Below are 7270 nucleotides of genomic sequence, written 5' to 3' on the forward strand. Positions count from 1 at the left end.
AAATTATACCAACATGTTAATTGTGGAAAACGAGGCACCATCCTCCAAGTTTCCTAGTTGAATAATTGAGGCTTCATCCCAGCCTTTGCACAGCTTTGGTTCCCATCCCTTTCCGGCTCCTACCTCTTTTCTTCAGTCAGACGCTCCCCCTTCCTGCCCAGGATGCTCACACCAGGCTCACTGTGACTGCGTCCCCCACAGCCTGGCTGGGAGCCCTTCCACCTCCTGCAAACTTCCCACCTTCGAGCCCTAACTTGCACTTCCTCTGTTCTGTGAGCTCTCACCTTTGCTGGCTGCTCTCTCCCAATAGACCTGTCCTTGCTGGTCCCTATGGTGGACAGAACAATGGCCCCAGAGAAGCCCGTCCTGATTCCTGAAATCTGTGACTCTCACTGGACAGAAGGGACTGCGAATGTGATCAAGTTAATAGTTTTCAGATGGGGAGATTATTTTCAATTATCCAAATAAGCCCAATGTCATTCAAAGGGGTCTTAATAGATGAAAGAAGAGTCATAGCCAAAGAGAGACCCCAAGAGGATGACCCTATTTGGAAACAAGGTCATGGATCCTACGTTTGGTACAACTGGTATCCTTAGAAGATGAGCAGGGACACAGAGAGAATGCCATTTGATGATGGAGGCAGAGATTAGTTCTAAAAACTAAAGAACGACAAGGATTGTATAAACGCTGAAAGCAAAGAGAAAGGGGTGAAGCAGACTCCCAGGGCTTCCCAGGTGACGCTGCTGGTCAAGAATCCACCTGCCAATACAGGAGACGTAAGAAACATGGCTTTGATCCCTAGGTCAGGAAGATCCCCTGCAGGAGGAAATGGCAACCTGCTCCAGTATTCTTGCCTGGGAAATCCCATGGGCAGAGGAGCCCGTGGGGCTACAGTCCATAGGGGTGAGAATAGAGTCAAACACGCCTGAGCATCTGAACATATACTATGGCCTTACCAACACTTTAATTTGGGTTCTTAGCCTGCAGAGTGATTAGACATTAACTTTTCTACTGTTTCAAGCCACTCAGCTTGTGTTACCTTGCTAACAGAAGCCCTAGAAATGAAGCCATTGTTATAGAATTGATGTGAAGTTTAAATTTAATAATACATGAAAATTCTTAGGCATATGGGAAGTTTTAAATGAATGTTAGCTATCATTATTGCTTCATAAGTATTAGAATTATCAGTAATAAGTATTTTTATATTTCCCTTGGACATTTTAATATTTTTATTGAGGTATAGTTGATTTACAGTATTGTGTTAGTTTCAGGTGTACAGAAAAGTGATTCACTTACACATTTAAATATATTTTCAGATTTTCTATTACAGGGTATGTCATTAATTTTAAAATACAAGTAGAGTTACTATTGGCATTATTTTTTAAGTACCTCATGTGTAGACATGACTTTCTCATACCTCCTCACTGATAATAAACCTTTTAAAAATTCAGTTTTAATTTCTAATATGATATACATTGCAATATCTCACATAAACAAAGGCTCTCAAGGGTCCTCAATAATTTTGTAAAGTATAAAGTCATCTTGAGACCAAAATGCTTGAGAAATTCTGGAATAAACGCTTTAAAGTAGAGGTCTTCTTTATTTTTTATTGTTCAGGAAGCTGGTCTTCCCAGCTATATAGTTTTCAAGCACAGCTGATGGTGTCAGCCTTCTGTGGGGTTGGACTTGGAGAGTGAGATTGCAGAAAATTATTTTATACTTCTTTAATACTGGCTGGGGTAAAAGGATACATATATTTAAGTGTGGGCTTCCCAGTGGCACAAGTGGTAAAAAAAAAAAAAAAAAAAAACCTGCTAATGCAGGAGACAAAAGAGATGTGGGTTCAATCCCTGGGCTGGGAAGATGCCCTGGAGGGGCTTGACAACTCACTCCAGTATTCTGGCCTGTAGAATCACATGGACAGAGGAGCCTGGTGGGCTACAGTCCGTAGGTTTGCAAAGAGTCAGACATGACTGAAGCAACTTAGCAGGCACACACGCATATGTAAGTGTGTGTCTATGGATTTCTGTATATTTACATACAAGAATTCCATCATTTAGTGAACACCTCCCAGTTGAAACTTAAGGAATGAGCAAGAAGAAAAAAAGAAGAATCCAATTGTGATACACGTGGGAGACAAGTCTAGGTGCAAGAAATAAACACAAGTGAAGAGAAATAATATTATCTACAAAACCCATGATTCCCTCATATAAATAAATAGATTTACTTTGAGATTCTCTCATTTCTCTCCCTCTTTTTTGTTATTTTAGGAAGCCATCACAATTACTCTTAACACTGTGTACAATCCCGGAATCCAGTCCAAACTATCCAGACAAATATGTCATCTTGGACCGAGGCAGGTTTTCCTTTTCCACCTAAAAGGCTCAGAGAAGAAGCCAGAAAAGCTAGATGTGGCATCTGAATCCAGTATTTCTCAGCAAAAAGGTCATCTCCACAGTTTTAAAATGGACTGAAGTGCTCATCTCTCACATCCATCTTGAGTCTTCAGGAACCCAAAAGGGAGCTCAGTCACACACACCCAGACTGCCGAGGAGGAAACTTCTGAATGCTGACCCAGATTTGCTCAGTCTGTCTGCATTGCTGCAAGAGTCAGCAGACCCTTGTCAGTGACCTAGGACCACTGGGAGCCCATAAGCCTGAGACTGGGGATCTGGGAGCCTAAAAAGTTGCTGATGTTGAAGCTGGCCAAGGATTATACCAGGATGGGTGAACAGACTTGTTTGAGATCCCCTGTTAAGTTCCTCCAGTGGTGAGACAGTCTATCTTCCCCTTCCATTTAATTGGTTTAGAGCAGGAAATGATAACGTGTTCCAGTATTCTTGCCTGGAAAATTCCATGGACAGAGGAGCCTGTTGGGCTCCTGGGTTTGCAAAGAATTGGATGCAACGGAAGCCACTTAGCACACACACACATGGTCTGTCTATGTCAAGTCCACAGTACCAGTTATAAACCTGAAATGTATCAGCAAACCCTCAATAATATCACAGTGCCTCCCTTCAGCTACCACAAGTGCTCACAGGATGTGGCCTGGAAGACTGAGTGCTTCTATTCCAACACAAGTGGAAACGGAGACCCAACTTTCCAGCTGAATCCCTGATGAAACTGCCCACCACACCCGTGGGAGTCTTGGTGAATTCCCCAGGCCTTGCATGTCCGTGAGACAACAAGGTAACCTCACAGGCCTCAGCTTCCTCCTCTGTAAGATGACAGGGTTGGGTCAGATGGCCTCTGCAGTCACTGATTCTATGATTTCCGGAGTCCTAGTCCGAGACTCAACTCCAACAGAAATCTTTCACGTTTATTTATTCCTGTCTCCAAGACTGAAATCTGTAAATCTAATTGGCAATCACCAAAAAAATTGATAAAAAGAAGAAACAGTTAATCCCATGAAACAAGAGGTATGGCTTACAACATCAGTGATGCAACCACACCATCTGAGTTCACCAGCGTTTTATAGCCTGAAAGTCTCTTTCAGGTGGAGACAGTCATAAACATGTCCCCTGTGAATAAGGAACATTACGTAGGGTTGCCTTCTCCTGTTCACTAAGGGTGTTTTGTCCACCTGTAATGTTTTGGAGTTGGCATCACTGCAGGAAGGCAGCATGGTCCTCGGAGTCTCTCCATTCGTACTCCAAGAACAGTTAGGAACTAATAAGTGATAATCCAGGAAATATTGCCACAGAAAAGGAATACAATGATCTTCCTGACAATAAACTGTTTCTGTAAGGCCGCTTGATTGTGGCATTGTCTGTTAGGCCAGGTTAAATCTGGGAAGCATTGGTCAAGAATATTTATTCAGTTTAAGTGAAAGAAGATTTAGATTACGGAAAAGGAGTGAGGATAGCAGCTAGTCAAAATAAGCCAAGGCTTCTGCTAAAGGGAGGAAAGGTCCCTAGGTCCTGAGATTACACAAGGTCTTTCCAGTAACGTGTATGATACTAGACGATCACAAACGTCCACCATCACCTTTATAGACAAAGAGTAGAGTCAGGACACATCCTTGAATTATGCACACTCTGTTTTATCAAAGAAGTTGCAAACCATAGGCATCTCCGGATACTGCAGGATACTGCAAACATCCGATGTCTCAAACCAGCCTGCCAACTGTACCCTGTTGCCTTGGCAACAGGATGCAAGCAGGCATGGAAAAATCCTGTTGCCTCAGCAACAGGATCTCAGAAAAAGAGGGTGGAGGCTTTAAGCTGTGACTATGGCAAACGCTGTAGGTTCAAGCTGATAGGTGAGATTTTAGTCCAATTACAGTGGAAAATACAGAATTTACACTATGATGACAGTCATTTATCTGTTAATTGACAAATATTTGTGGTCTGGCCTCTAGGTGTCAAACACCAAGCAATGCTCTGTAATACAAGAGGGACCGTAGTCTGGTTTGTGCCAACACAGAGGAATAGATATTAATTGATGAATCGAGGGATGTTCTTAAGAAGATCATAACACAGTGACCAAAACTTACTAGGTCTTGAGTATATGTGATAAAGAGAGTGAAGCCCCTGTGTATATTATCAAACTCCACTATATAGGACAATTTATTTCTAAGTTGAAGTAAAATTCTATGACATTGAGTTAGAACCATCAACATATATATCAACTGAGTAAGAGTATAAAACCTGGACAGAAACTGGTAAAGACCAAGCCCATTTGTAACTTTTTCCCAGCAAATGGTAATGCAGGCAGAGGATTCTTGATCACTTAGCTCACGGAAAATGACTAAAATTGGAAATTTCAAAGAAAGTACTAATGATTGAATTTTAATCACTTTTTTTCCTGACACATTGACTCAGATTTTGGCTAATTCTGTCAATATGCACAAAACACCGAACATTAACAATAAGAATATTTATCTCAAATGATTATTTCAAAGTAGTTTTTTGAGGGTTTATCTATGAGAAGTGAATTCAACTTTCCCTCTTCTTATGATTTTTGAGATGCACATATCAAAATAAAAGATGGTTTCCACACACACTTCAGTTCAGTTCAGTTCAGTCGCTCAGTCGTGTCCAACTCTTTGCGACCCCATGAATCACAGCATGCCAGGCCTCCCTGTCCATCACCAACTCCCAGAGTTCACTCACACTCACCGCCATCGAGTCGGTGTTGCCATCCAGCCATCTCATTCTCTGTCGTCCCCTTCTCCTCCTGCCCCCAATCCTTCCCAGCATCAGAGTCTTTTCCAGTGAGTCAACTCTTCGCACGAGGTGGCCAAAGTATTGGAGTTTCAGCTTTAGCATCAGTCCTTCCAATGAACACCCAGGATTGATCTCCTCTAGAATGGACTGGTTGGATCTCCTTGCAGTACAAGGGACTCTCAAGAGTCTTCTCCAACACCCCAGTTCAAAAGCATCAATTCTTCGGCGATCAGCCTTTCTTCACAGTCCAACTCTCACATCCATATATGACCACTGGAAAAACCATAGCCTTGACTGGACCTTGGTTGGCAAAGTAATGTCTCTGCTTTTTAATATGCTATCTAGGTTGGTTATAACTTTCCTTCCAAGGAGTAAGTGTCTTTTAATTTCATGGCTGAAATCAGCATCTGCAGTGATTTTGGAGCCCAAAAAAATAAAGTCTGACACTGTTTCCACTGTTTTCCCATCTATTTCCCATGAAGTGATGGAACCAGATGCCATGATCTTCATTTTCTGAATGTTGAGCTTCAAGCCAACCTTTTCACTCTCCTCTTTCACTTTCATCAAGAGGCTTTTGAGTTCCTCTTCACTTTCTGCCATAAGGGTGGTGTCATCTGCATATCTGAGGTTATTGATATTTCTCCCTGCAATCTTGATTCCAGCCTGTGCTTCTTCCAGCCCAGCATTCCTCATGATGTACTCTGCATATAAGTTAAATAAGCAAGGAGACAATATACAACCTTGACGTACTCCTTTTCCTATTTGGAACCAGTCTGTTGTTCCATGTCCAGTTCTAACTGTTGCTTCCTGACCTGCATACAGGTTTCTCAAGAGGCAGGTCAGGTGGTCTGGGATTCCCATCTCTTTCAGAATTTTCCACAGTTTATTGTGATCCACACAGTCAAAGGCCTTGGCATAGTCAATGAAGCAGAAATAGATGGTTTTCTGGAACTCTCTTGCTTTCTCCATGATCCAGCGGATGTTGGCAATTTGATCTCTGGTTCCTCTGCCTTTTCTAAAATCAGCTTGAACATCTGGAAGTTCACAGTTCACGTATTGCTGAAGCCTTCCTTGGAGAATTTTGAGCATGACTTTACTAGTGTGTGAGATGAGTGCAATTGTGTGGTAGTTTGAGCATTCTTTGGCATTGCCTTTCTTTGGGATTGGAATGAAGACTGACCTTTTCCAGTCCTGTGGCCACTGCTGAGTTTTCCAAATTTGCTGGCATATTGAGTGCAGCACTTTCACAGCATCATCTTTCAGGATTTGAAATAGCTCAACTGGAATTCCATCACCTCCACTAGCTTTGTTCGTAGTGATGCTTTCTAAGGCCCACTTGACTTCACATTCCAAGATGTCTGGCTCTAGGTCAGTGATCACACCATCGTGATTATCTTGGTCATGAAGATCTTTTTTGTAAGTTCTTCTGTGTATTCTTGCCACCTCTTCTTAATATCTTCTGCTTCTGTTAGGTCCATACCATTTCTGTCCTTTGTTGAGCCCATCTTTGCATGAAATGTGCCCTTGTTATCTCTAATTTTCTTGAAGAGATCTCTAGTCTTTCTTATTCTGTTGTTTTCCTCTATTTCTTTGCATTGATCGCTGAGGAAGGCTTTCTTATTTCTCCTTGCTATTCTTTGGAACTCTGCATTCAGATGCTTATATCTTTCCTTTTCTCCTTTGCTTTTCACTTCTCTTCTTTTCACAGCTATTTATAAGGCCTCCTCAGACAGCCATTTTGCTTTTTTGCATTTCTTTTCCATGGGGATGGTCTTGGTCCCTGTCTCCTGAACAATGTCACGAACCTCCGTCCAGAGTTCATCAGGCACTCTATCAGATCTAGTCCCTTAAATCTATTTCTCACTTCCACTGTATAATCATAAGGGATTTGATTTAGGTCATACCTGAATTGTCTAGTCATTTTCCCTACTTTCTTCAATTTCAGTCTGACTTTGGCAATAAGGAGTTCATGATCTGAACCACAGTCAGCTCCTGGTCTTGTTTTTGCTAACTGTATACAGCTTCTCCATCTTTGGCTGCAAAGAATATAATCAATCTGATTTCGGTGTTGACCATCTGGTGATGTCCATGTGTAGAGTCTT

This window comes from Moschus berezovskii, chromosome 26 (assembly GCF_049115385.1).
Source record: "Moschus berezovskii isolate FMDL1 chromosome 26, NW_MosBer_1.0, whole genome shotgun sequence".
Taxonomy (NCBI): Eukaryota; Metazoa; Chordata; class Mammalia; order Artiodactyla; family Moschidae; genus Moschus; species Moschus berezovskii.